Raw genomic sequence first — 13636 nt, forward strand, 5'->3', positions numbered from 1 at the left:
GAAAATGAACAGGAAATGACATCACCACAAACCCCGGGAACCCCATCCAGGAGAAAGATATAAATAGAAAGCAGGAGACAACAGCTTCGCTTCACTTGGAGGTTGCCACTGATGATGTTACCTAGCCAGGTAATGAAACGTCTGGATATCAAACCTATAGCTCAGCGAGCAAACCTACACCCTAAACCTCAACCTGAACTACAAACCTTTACAAACCTTGGAGTCAGTATGATTGGAAAATTCATCAGGGCTAGCAAGAAGGAGGTCACCGACGTATTGAATTAGGGTAGAGCCTGCAGGAAATTCAAGTGATTCAAGGATAATCCAAGATGGAGGATGGGCAAAACTTCTGGCTGTAAAAAGCTGCTCCTTTTTTTTTGAGGTATTTTAGGAGTTGAAGGTGATTTCCTTGAATTCCAGGAGCAGCAATTACCGTTTTATATGCTGTTGCATTGTTTTGGAACTTTGGAGAAAAATGAAGTCAAAACAACAGCACTTTTAAAAGGGAGAGAAACAGAAAAAGGCAGCACATGATAGAGAGAGAGAGAGAACCTTTGCTGTTTGAATTCATGTATTGTTGGACATCGGAGTGCCTCAGGGAAAATTAACAAACAGTGAAATTCACAATAATCTTGGAAGAAGCTGTTTTTGAGAGATCACAGCACAGACACCGATAAGTGAATATTTTAAAGTGTGTCCTTACAGAAAGTCTGCAGTAGTGAGTATCGTGGGTTCTTTCTTGAGTATATCTTTTATTGAGATATGTCTCTTGATTAAACTTAAACATATAAGCTGTCAGTATTAAGTTAGCTTGGGGCAGTGTTTTGAAGAGGAATAAGACAGTGCTATTTTCTGGGTCTGTAGATTGGAAGAAGCAAAAATGGCCTTTAGTAGAGTGATATGCCCTTGTTGGACGAGGGAGTTCAGGGAGAGTTTACATGTTACTAAGGATTATATCTGCAATGAGTGCCGCTGATTCCTGAAGAAGGGCCTGTGCCCGAAACGTCGAATCTCCTGTTCCCTGGATGCTGCCTGACCTGCTGTGCTGTTCCAGCAATAAAGTTTCAACCGCTGATTGTGAACCCTGTTAGATCAAATGGATTGGTTGGAGTGACAGGGGCAATGAGGAATTTACAAGAGCAAGGGGGTGTGATGGATGGCAGTTATAGGAAGGGAGAAAGGTTGCAGATACAGTCACTGAGATAGGTTAACTCCAGGAAAGGTAAAAGAGGTAGGCAGGTAGTGCAGGAGTCTTCTGTGGCTATCCCCATTTAAAATAAGTATATTGTTTTGGAAAATGTAGGGTGTGATGGATTTTCAGGGGAATGTAGCAAGAACAGCCAAGTTTCTGGTATTGCGACTGGCTATAATGCAATGAGGGGTATGTCATGTTCCGAGAGGTCAATTGTGTTAGGGGATTCTCTAGTCTGAGGTACAGACAGATGTTTCTGTGGCCAGCAGCGAAAAATCAAAATGGTGTTTTGCCTCCCTGGTGCCAGTATCAATGATGTCTCGGAGAGGGAGAGGGACTAGCAGGAGGTCATCATACACATTAGAACCAATGACATAGGAAGGCAAAAGAATGAGATTCTGAAGGAAGAATATAGAGAGTTAGACAGGAATTTAAAAAGGAGATCCTCGAGAGTATAATATCTGAATTACTTCTGATGCTGAGAGCTAGTGAGGGTAGGGATACGAGGATAGAGCAGATAAATGCATGGCTGAGGAGCTCGTGTTTGGGAGAAGGATTTACATTTTTGGATCATTGGAATCTCTTTGGGGTAGAAGTGACCTGTACAAGAAGGACAGATTGCACCTGAATCGGAAGGGGACTAATATACTGACAGGGAGACTTGCTCGAGTTGCTCAGGAGGATTTAAACTATTAAGGTAGGGGTGGGGGGGGGGGGTGGAGGTGGGACACAGTGAAATAGTGAGGAAAGAGATCAATCTGAGACTGGTACAGTTGAGAAAAAAAAAGAGTCAAACAGTCAGGGCAGGCAGGGACAAAGCAGAGAACAAAGTAGGACTGATAAATTAAACTGTATTTATTTCAATGCAAGCAGGGAAGGCAGATGAACTCAGGTCATGGTTAGGAGCATGGGACTGGGATATCATAGCAATTACAGAAATATGGCTCAGGGATGGGCAGGACTGGCAGCTTATTGTTCCAGGATACAAATGCTACAGGAAGGACAGAAAGGGAGGCTGGAGAGGAGGGGGAGTGGCATTTTTGATAAAGGGTAGCACTACAGCTATATTCAGGGAAGATGTTCTCAGAAATACATCCAGAGAAGTTATTTGGGTTGAACTGAGAAATAAGAAAAGGATGATCACCTTATTGGGATTGTATTATAGACACTCTAATAGAGGGAAATTGAGAAACAGATTTGTAAGGAAATCTGTTATTTATAAGATAAATAGGGTGGTTATGGTGGGGATTTTAACTTTCCAAACATAGACTGGGACTGCCACAGTGTAAAGGGTTTAGATGGAGAAGAATTTGTTAAGTGTGTACGAGAAAATTTTCTGATTCAGTATGTGGATGTATCTACTGGAGAAGGTACAAAACTTGACCTATTCTTGAGAAATAAGGCAGGGCAGGTGACTGAGGTGTCAGTGGGGGACACTTTGGGGCCAGCGATCATAATTCTATTCGTTTTAAAATAGTGATGGAAAAGGATAGACCAGATCTAAAAGTTGAAGTTCTAAATTGGAAGAAGGCTATTTTCGATGGTATTAGGTAAGAACTTTCAAAAGCTGATTGGGGACCGATGTTCGCAGGTAAGGGGACTGCTGGAAAATGGGAAGCCTTTAGAATTGAGATAATGAGAATCCAGAGACAGTATATTCATGTTAGGGTGAAAGGCAAGGCTGGTAGGTGTAGGGAATGCTGGATGACTAAAGTCATTAAGTGTTTGGTTCAGAAAAAGAAGGAAACGTGGGTTCTAATCTCACTCACGTCGCTTTAGTTTAGATTAGATTACTTTACAGTGTGGAAACAGGCCCTTCGGCCCAACAAGTCCACACCGACCCGCCGAAGCGCAACCCACCCATACCCCTACATTTACCCCTTACCTAACACTACGGGCAATTTAGCGTGGCCAATTCACCTGACCTGCACATCTTTGGACTGTGGGAGGAAACCGGAGCACCCGGAGGAAACCCACGCAGACACGGGGAGAACGTGCAAACTCCACATAGTCAGTCGCCTGAGGCAGGAACTGAACCCGGGTCTCTGGCGCAGTGAGGCAGCAGTGCTAACCACTGTGCCACCGTGCCGCCCATAGACAGGTGCTTGAGTTGGTGCTGTCTGCATCCCTTGTTTTGGGGGTGCCATAGTGGCTCAGTGGTAAGCACTGCAGCCTCACAGCACCAGGGACCCAGGTTCAATTCCAGCCTTAGTTGACTGTCTGTGTGGAGTTTGCACATTCTCCCAGTGTCTGCACAGGTTTCCTCCCACAGTCCAAAGATGTACAGGTCAGGTGGATTGGCCATGCTAAATTGCCCATAGTGTTAGGTGCATTAGTCAGAGGGAGATGGGTCTTGGTGGGTTGCTTTTCGGAGGGTCGGTGTGGACTGGTTGGGCCAAAAGGCCTGTTTCCACACTGTAGGGAATCTAATCTAATCTATCTAATATATCAGATATAGACAAGATAGATCAAATGAATCCTTAGAGTATAAAGGTAGTAGGAGTATACTTAAGAGGGAAAACAGGAGGGCAAAAAGAGGACATGAGATAGCTTTGACAAATAGAATTAAGGAGAAACCAAAGGGATTTTACAAATGCATTAGGACAAAAAGGGTAACGAGGGAGAGAATAGGGCCCCTCAAAGATTAGCAAGGTGGCCTTTGTGTGGAACCGCAGGAGATGGGGGAGATACTAAACGAGTATTTTGCATCAGTGTTTACTGTGGAGAAGGACATGGAAGGTATAGAATTTAGGGAAATAGATGGTGACATCTTGAAAAATGTCCATGTTACAGAGGAGGAAGTGCTGGAAGTCTTGAAATGCATAAAAGTGGATATATCCCAGGACCTGATCAGGTGTACCCTAGAACTCTGTGGGAAGCTAGGGAAGTGATTGCTGGGCCTCTTGCTGAGATACTTGTATCATCGATAGTCACAGGTGAGGTGCTGGAAGACTGGAGATTGGCTAACGTGGTGCCACTATTTAAGGAAGGTGGTAAGGACAAGCCAGGGAACTATAGACCAGTGAGCCTGACGTCAATGGTGGGCAAGTTGTTGGAGGGAATCCTGAGGGACAGGATGTACATGTATTTGGAAAGGCAAGGACTGATTAGGGAAAATCACCATGGCTTCGTGTGTGGGAAATCATGCCTCACAAACTTGATTGATTTTGTGGAGCAATAACAAACGGGATCGAAGAGGGCAGAGTGGTGGACATGATCCATATGGACTTCAGTAAGGCGTTTGACAAGGATCCCCATGGGAGACTGGTTAGCAAGGTTAGATCTCATGGAATACAAGGAGAACTAGCCACTTGGATACAGAACTGGCTCAAAGGTAGAAGACAGAGGAGATCTCTAGTGAGTAGAGGGATACATAACCTATCAGTAACATCAAAGCGAAAAGAGAGCAAGATACAATTTTTCCACACCATTGTGAGAGGTACAGCGTATGCGAAACAATTAGAGGAGCCATCAAATCCTTGTAGGGCTTCAACATCGCCTGAGATCTGAAAGTCAAAGGCATTTACAAGATTAGTGGGAAGTGATGACACAGTGGCTCTCATGTCAACCATGAATTCATGATCATTAACATTAAGGGTCAGCATAGGTTCATCCTCAGGGCTAGTGGTAACCATGGGAAGATTCAAGGGAGGATGGTGACCTACATCAGGGAGTCCGGTTCGGAAATGGTTCTGTGCAGTAAAAGGGGCAAACTGCTGAGGTCCCGGGGTGGGGGTGGAATCGGAAGATCGCTGACTTCTTCCATTCTGGTGATCAACAGGGGGCTGCCTTGGGAAAGGGCAGTTCTTGGACCAATGTTCTGGCTGATTACAGATGAAGCAAATGTCTGCTCATTTGGGGGCTCTTGGGGGTGGAAGAGGTGGGGAGGAATAGTAAGAGTATGTATAGCGACTAAGGGACATTATCGACTGTTGGGGAGGGTACATAGGAGGACCTCAAGGTCCATAGGAATGCTGTTGCTATACGGTACCAGCCCTATTGTCTTGCCATACTGGGTGACAGTATGAGGGTTCCATTCGATAGTCTCGCTGGGAAGGTCTGTTTGGAGTTCTGGTTTTGGGTCTAGCTCCTGCAGTTTGGGTAAATTTGATCTTGACCTTGATTGTTGAGGCCTTATTGTCGGGGTCCTTTAGTTCCCAGAAGTAACATCCTTCTCAGCGGAATTGTTCAACATCGGCACCTTGACAGTGCCTATTATAGGTTTTAATAGCTTTCTGTACTTGTCAGGAAGGACAGTCAGACAAAAGCATTAAATTGGGTACTGACCGTCACCAGAGTAAGCACCATAGCAGTCCTTAAAGCAGACGAGGAAATGCTCAGCTACTTTGCTTGAGGGAGGTTTACATGTTGATTGCATGGCGCACTGCTTAACAGAGGGAGGTAATAATCCAATCTGGTTGATTAGGTTCACCTGGGTGCATAAGCACGAGTTGGGTATGATTATTACATTGTCAAAGTTCTAAGAACTTAGTCCATTTTTCAGGGGAAAGAGTGCATTCTATGAGATTAAGTAAGTCTTGGAGGCCGCATTGTAAATGGTCCTAGTCCTATTAATATAATTAATGAATCCTTCGAGATTCTTTCCATAATCTGGAGCCTTATTGATGATGCTAAAGAGTTCATGAGGCTTCCAAGGTTGATAAAGGTTAACAAATGGATTTTGTCCCTGATTCTAGGCAAGTGGGTTAGGGACTCTTCTTGTTGGGAAATTTACCTTGACCATTTCATATCAGGGTGAGTGTGAGGCCTAACATTAAGGTCCCTAAACTTTGATTGTAATTCATCAATGTCTGCAGGATAATGGGCTGAGAAGTAGCAAATGGAGTTTAATTCAGATAAATGTGAGGTGCTGCATTTTGGGAAAGCAAATCTTAACAGGACTTTACACTTAATGGTAAGGTCCTAGGGAGTGTTGCTGAACAAGGAGATCTTGGAGTGCAGATTCATAGCTCCTTGAAAGTGGAGTCACAGGTAGATAAGTTAGTGAAGTATGCTTTCCTTTATTGATCAGAGTATTGAGTACAGGAGTTGAGAGGTCTTGTTGCGGCTGTACAGGACATTGGTTAGGCCACTGTTGGAATATTGCATGCAATTCTGGTCTCCTTCCTATTGGCAAGATGTTATGAACCTTGAACGGGTTCAGAAAAGATCTACAAGGATATTGCCAGGGTTGGAGGATTTGAGCTATAAGGAGAGGCTGAACAGGCTGGGGCTGTTTTCCCTGGAGCGTTGGAGGCTGAGGGGTGACTTTATAGAGGTTTACAAAACTATGAGGGGCATGGATAGGATTATTGGCAAAGTCTTTTCCCTGGGGTGGGGGAGTCCAGAGCTAGAGGGTATAGGTTTCGGGTGAGAGGGGAAAGATATAAAAAAGACCTAAGGAGCAACTTTTTCAAGCAGAGGGTGGTACGTGTGTGGAATGAGCTGCCAGAGGAAGTGATGCCTGGTACAATTGCAATATTTAAAAGGCATTTGGATGGGTATAAGAATAGGAAGGGTTTGGAGGGAGATGGGCCGGATGTTGGCAGGTGGCACTAGATTGGGTTGGGATATCTGGTCAGCATGGACGAGTTGGACCGAAGGGTCTATTTCCATGCCATACATCTCTGTGACTCTGTGACTCTATGACTTATTTGTGGTGGGGCAGTGGCATTCCAAGGTCCCTTCGCAGGGTTTTCTTCATGTCTGAATCTGAGTTGATTCCTAGTGTGGATGGCAATGGGATTATGGTAACCATGATCATCCGAATTCTTCTATGCTGGACAGGAGAGGCAACTGAGATGAAAAGGGTGTGGGCCTTGGCATGTTCGTCCTTGGAATAGGAAGGGGGGGGGTTAAGGTGCTTTTGTTTCATGTTTGCTTTGGTTGGGGAACCTGAAGAGGGGGGGTGGACAAATTAAAAGGTCTCCTCCTCCGAATCTGATTCAAATTCCTCACTTGCAGGGGAATCATTGTCCTCTAATAATGGGTCTTTGGGATAGGTGGGGTATACGGAATTGTCCTTGTTGTCCGTCTGGTCCTGCACGTTGCAGCTACAGTCTGATTGTTATTTATTGGTTTCCTTTTCCTTTGGGGTCCTTGAAATTTCAGATTAGGTTGTAGTTCTCTTCCTTCTTTATGTTTTGCTATTTGTTCTCTTGCGAACTCCAATTCTGTTTCTAAATCATGTGCTTCACATTTGCGTTTTAGTTCTGTCCAATCTAATTCAAATCCTTCCTCAGTTAATGGACTGATACCCCTTTTAATACAGTTTTGTCTCCACGATGATTGCATGGATTTTTCCCATTTTTCTTTAGGAACATTTTTCCACACTGATATGGCTTCTTTCTTTTTATCCCAATTCAATTCAATGTTACGCTATAACATAGACACCTACAAACCAGACTTGAGTTAAGTTTCTAAAACCTTTAGCAGAGTAGCAGCGCCAGCTCTTACCCCAAAGAGCGCTCTCAAACTACTCCCCTTATTGTTGCAAATACGTTATCTCTACACAGAAATTGGTATTAAAATTACAAAAACACCACATGTCCTTAATCAGATAGGCAACAATACAATGGTAAAAGTTTGCAAAGGAAGAGAAACTCATTGACAGGTCTGAATATGCTTGACTAACTAAGCTACACACACACATCAAAGTGGGAACCCATGATCCAGCCAGGCCCCAAATGGCTGATTGCTATGGCTAAATAACCTTCCCTTTAGTCCCTCATTATGAGGTACCGTTAGTCTAAACTATGTGGAAAGCTCATGAGGTAATCTTGCTCAGCTAAGATGTCCAGTATCATTGTCCTACAAAATGACTTTTTCTTTTAAAATCATCTTAGGTTTCCAGAACGCAAATTAAATTCATAACCTTCCCTGATCTCGAGCTCCAGGGAACAACCTACAAACATTCAATTCATGACAAGCCAGTGTGTTCACTTAAATCAGACCATTAATGGTTAATCTTTCCATCAGCTTCCATCGTGTCTCTCTCTCTCTCTCTCTCTCTCTGTCCCTTGAACCCTTCAGTCAGTGAATGTAATTTACCATTTTCTCTTTCACTCATGCATGAACATCTTCCAACTTTCAGCCTGTAATGGTACTGAGACATTCACGTCCCAGAGCAGTCAAGATGAGGGAGCTGAGCTTCATAAATTCAAATCTGATCAGTGCGGTATACATGAAAATGTATCAGGATTGTTATATTACGTACATATTCCACTCAGCTTATTAAATTACAAGTTATTTTCCTATTGAGTTTGAGTGTTATTAAGAGTCTTTGATAAAAACCAGCAATTTAGTTATTCAACTAAATGTGAAATGTGTGTGCCTCCAGTGTCCAGCGTGAGAAGGAAGTATTACCACACATTCTACAAGTGAACAAATGTTATCACCTTATTTACACTGATCCATTGACACCAAGAGCAGATGTCCCCAACTCTTCTGAACAAGCACGTTGCTGCGTTCTCTGCAACAAATGTGTCACATTTAAGGCTACACGCTTTCTCAGTCGAAGTGCAGAATCAAGAAAGCTAATGGGATACTACCTTTTATTGTGAGAGAAGTTGCATATGAGGATGCTGTAGTTCATTTATACAAGGTATTGTTTTCACAACATTGAATACTGTATGCAAATGTGGTCTCTTTGTTTAAGGAAGGATGTCAATGTGTTGGATGCAGTTTAGAAAACTGTAGGTTTACTAGATTGATACCTAGAATGAGTGGTTTGTTTTATGAGGATAGGTTGGACAGGCCAGACTTGTTGTCATTGAAGTTTAGAACTGTGAAGTGTTTTATTCATTCATGGGATGAGGGAGTTGCTGGCTAGGCCAGCATTTATTACTCATCCCAGAGGGCAGTTAAAAGTCAACTAGAATGCTGTAGGTCTGGAGTCACATGTAGTCCAGACTGGTAATGAAAGCGTGACTTAAGTGAAGTGTATGGTCTTCACAAAGTGGACATGGAAAGGATGTTTCCTCTTGTAGATAAATCCAGAACTAGGGGCACTGGTCTAAAATTAGGGGTTGGCCTTTCAGTGCAATTATGGGACTCTTGACTGCGTCTAAAATGGCCTGGCAAGCCATTTAGTTGCGTCAATTGCTACAAAGTCTGAACAAAGAAATGAAACCAAACAGATTACTAAGCATCGACCTAGGCACCAGGAAAGACAATGACAGAAACAGCCTTGTCAACGTTGTAAAGTTCTCCTTACTAACCTCTGGGGCCTAGTATCAAAATTGCGAGATCTTCTCACAGACTAGTCAAGCATTGCTTGACATTGTCTGTTAAGTATGATTCAGTGAGTATGACTATGTCCCAGACACCACCATCACCATTCCTGGATATGCCCTGTCTCATGGCTTCAGGTCAAGCATGCGCAAGGAAACCTCCTGCTGATTACCACGTACCCAGTCTGACCTTGGCTGATGAATCAGTACTCCTCCATGGTGAACAACACTTGAAGGAAGCATTGAGGGGGCCAAGGATGCAGATTCTTCTCTAGGTGAGGGATTTCATTGTCTGCCACCAAGAGTGGCTTGGGCAGCAGCACTACTGATCAAGCTGGTCGGGTTCTAAAGAACGCAACTGTGAGACTGGTTACCTCACTACCTGCCACAGATCAAATGTACTTGACCACCCTCTTATCAAGCTGCTGGCAGCAGATGTATCTGTCTATGATAGTATTGTAAGAATGACTACTGTACAGTCCTTGTAGAGATGAAGACCTCCCTAGTCAGTGAGAAAATCCTGCATTTGACATCCTGCAATTGACATGTCATTGACCAGAAACACAGTGGCTACAAGAGCAGCGTCAGAGGCTAGGAGTGCTGCAATGAGCAACTCATTCTAACTTTGCATCATCGATAAGGCATAAGTCAGGAGTATGATGGAATACTCCCCTCTTGCCTGGATGAGTGCAGCTCCAACAATGCTCAAGAATCTTGACACTATCGAGGACAAAGCAGCCTGCTTGATTGGCACTACACCCACACGCATCCACTCCCTCCACCACTGATGCTCAGTAGCAGCAGTGTGTACTATCCACAAGATGCACTACAGAAATTCGCCAAAGATCCTTACCCAGCACTTTCCAAACCCATGACTACTTCCATTTATAAGGAAAGGAGCAGCAGGTATTTGGGCACCCACCACCTTGAAGTTTCCCTCTGTTCACAATCCTGGCTTGGAAATATATTATCGTTCCTTCTCTCACTGGGTCAAACTCTTGGAATTTCCTCTCGAAGGGTATTGTGCATTAACCAACAGCACATGAACTGCAGTGGTTCAAGAAGCTCACTGCCACCACCACCTCAGGGCAATTAGAAACGGGCAATAAATACTAGCATATCAGCAATGCCTTCTTTCCATGAATGGATTTTAAAAAAAAGATTATTTGTCATAGCTGTGTGGATAGGTAAGCTTATAGGAGCAATAATGGTTGAGAATGAAAGGTTGTAAACTTTTAAAATTGTTGGGATTTTTTTCTTATTTTCATGGAATGTGGATTTCACTGATAGCGACAGCACTTATTGTTAATTTGGAATTGACATTGAGAAGGTGGTGCAGTATGAGTTAAACAATAGATTTTGCTGTATCTCAGTACATGTGACAATAATAAATCAAAAGAAAATGTTACTTTTATTCAGGGAGTTCCAAAGTTCTGACCCAGTGACCACGAGGGAACAGTGATATATTTTCAAGTTCAGACTGTATGTGACTTGGAAGTGAATTTAGAAATTGGTGCCATAAAACAGAAAGTGGTGGAAATACTGAGTAGGTCTGACAATATCTGTGGAAAGAAAAATTGTCGTCTTCTTTCCCTATCCCCGTATCAGTCGAAGCAAAATGCTCAGAGACACAGTAAAAATTTTACCTCCTTCATCTCTGTTCTGGGCCCTGGAGGGAAAGAGACCGATCACCCATGTGCACCAGGACATGAGTTCATAGTCTTCTCTGGAACAGCAGTTTCTCAATGAACTATATAGTCATTTTACAAGAAGGAGCTTCCAGATAAGGAAACATACATATCAATTGGGTGATCGTTACATTCACCAAGTGTCAATAGTAGAGATTAAGCCATCAGGTGTTATACAATGAATGACTGGCTTCACATAATGAATGCTTTTCACCTTGTTAACTGGCTTTACATACTGAATTCTTCTTCATCTCATTAAGTGGCTTTACATAATAAATGTTATTAACCTTGTTAACCCACTATGCTTGCCTCCAATACCTCATTGTTTACTGCAAGTTCTTATCTGATTTGAGTCATGCTTAGCTGAATCTTTGTTTCATAAAACTCAAAACTTAACTCTTTCCCTACCTGCTTATACCTTATACACATTCTCATTCCCTTTTATCATTTCATGATACCCACTGAGATGGCACTACCAGCTTTCATAAGACTCTGACAGCCAGTATTTAAAGCAAGATATTGACACACAGTAAACAATGATTACAACAGCAAAAAATTAGTCCATTACAGTATACAGAATTTGAAGAATCCATGTGGAAAAAATTCACCAGTAAAGTTCTTAAATCCGCAGTCCTTAGTAACCACTCTATCCCCCCCAAGTCGAGTGGAAACGAGCCAGTTCTCCAAGATCTCCTTCAGTAAAGTCCAACCTGAAAACAAAATTCAGTCTGTCCTTCTGCATCACTCCACAGAGAAATCTGAATTCTTGGATAAGGGCAGTTAAAATACTTAACAAAACTGACGAGACTGCCATCCTGCCCGGAGATGCTTCAGATGAAGGATATCAGAGCATTTGAGCATGAAGTGCAGCAGCTGCAGCTCCAGCAGCAGGCTGGGTGAATGCAGCATTCTTTGCTGCTTCTCCCCCTCTGCTGTTAAATGTAACAAAGCCAATTGGCTGCTGTGATGTTAGCTTGATCAGTGAACCTTCATATAATAATAGACAATAGACAATAGGTGCAGGAGTAGGCCATTCAGCCCTTCGAGCCTGCACCGCCATTCAATATGATCATGGCTGATCATCTTTAATCAGTATCCTGTTCCTGCCTTATCTCCATAACCCTTGATTCCACTATCCTTGAGAGCTCTATCCAACTCTTTCTTAAATGAATCCAGAAACTGGGCCTCCACTGCCCTCTGGGGCAGAGCATTCCACACAGCCACCACTCTCTGGGTGAAGAAGTTTCTCCTCATCTCTGTCCTAAATGGTCTACCCCGTACTTTTAAGCTGTGTCCTATGGTTCGGCACTCACCCATCAGCAGAAACATGTTTCCTGCCTCCAGAACGTCCAATCCTTTAATAATCTTATATGTCTCAATCAGATCCCCTCCCAATCTTCTAAACCCAAGGGTATACAAGCCCAGTCGCTCCAGTCTTTCAGCATAAGGTAGTTCCGCCATTCCAGGAATTGACCTCGTGAACCTACTCTGCACTCCGTCAATAGCCAGAATGTCTTTCCTCAAATTTGGAGACCAGAACTGCACACAATATTCCAGGTGTGTGGTCTCACCACGGCCCTGTACAGCTGCAGAAGAACCTCTTTGCTTCTATACTCATTCCCTCTTGTTATGAAGGCCAGCATGCTATTAGCCTTCTTCACTACCTGCTGTACCTGCATCCTTACCTTCATTGAGTGGTGTACAAGAACCCCCAGATCTCTCTGTACTGCCCCTTTACCTAAATTGATTCCACTTAGGTGGTAATCTGCCTTCCTGTTCTTGCCACCAAAGTGGATAAGGATCCATTTATCCACATGAAAGTGCATCTGCCATGCATCTGAGCACTCACCTAACTTGTCCAGGTCACCCTGTAATCTCCTAACATCCTCATCACATTTCACCCTGCCACCCAGCTGATGAAATTTGCGAATGTTATTGCTAATACCATCTTGTATATCCTGAAGATAGATTGTAAAAAGCTGCGGTCCCAGTACTGATCCGTGCGGTACCCCACTGGGCAGTGCCTGGCATTCCGAAATGGAGGGGTGGAGGAGTGTGGAAGGATGAGAGAATGCAGGCTGCGGCCCTATGAAGCAGGGGGAGGGCTTGCAGTTGGCCTGTGTGGGGATGTGGGAGACTACAGGAGCCTGGTGGGCAAGGGCTGGCTGAAAGGCAGCTGGAGGAACGGAGGGAGGGAAGCACGCACAGAGGAGGAAGAGCAAAGAGAAAAGAGAAAAAAAAGCCAAAGGGGATAAAGAGAAAGAGCAACAAAGAAAATGTGGCTGGCCAGCACGCCTTGAAGTAGGCAGAAAAGGCAGGGGCCAGCGCCTACAGCCATACTAGTCTGAAAACGCCCGATCTCGTCTGATCTCGGAAGCTAAGCAGACTCAGGCCTGGTTAGTACTTGGATGGGAAACCGCCTGGGAATACCAGGTGCAGTAGGCTTTTTCCGCCAGCAGTGGCTGCTCAAGTCACCCCTCTGCACTTGTCTTGTGCCAGGCAATGGAGCGGCAGGTTATTTCTGC

The 13636-nt window shown here is 43.8% G+C and overlaps 1 protein-coding gene and 1 non-coding gene across 6 annotated transcripts in view; both read left to right on the top strand.

The window, feature by feature from the left end:
• The window catches only part of LOC122553367 (centrosomal protein of 128 kDa), a 407594-nt gene that overhangs the window by 18781 nt on the left and 375177 nt on the right, over nt 1-13636 (top strand). The window lies entirely within an intron of this gene.
• Nucleotides 13438-13556, top strand: LOC122554048. The gene has a single exon (XR_006312911.1). It is a non-coding gene; the product is annotated as a 5S ribosomal RNA (ribosomal RNA).

Source organism: Chiloscyllium plagiosum, chromosome 10 (assembly GCF_004010195.1).
Source record: "Chiloscyllium plagiosum isolate BGI_BamShark_2017 chromosome 10, ASM401019v2, whole genome shotgun sequence".
Lineage (NCBI taxonomy): Eukaryota > Metazoa > Chordata > Chondrichthyes > Orectolobiformes > Hemiscylliidae > Chiloscyllium > Chiloscyllium plagiosum.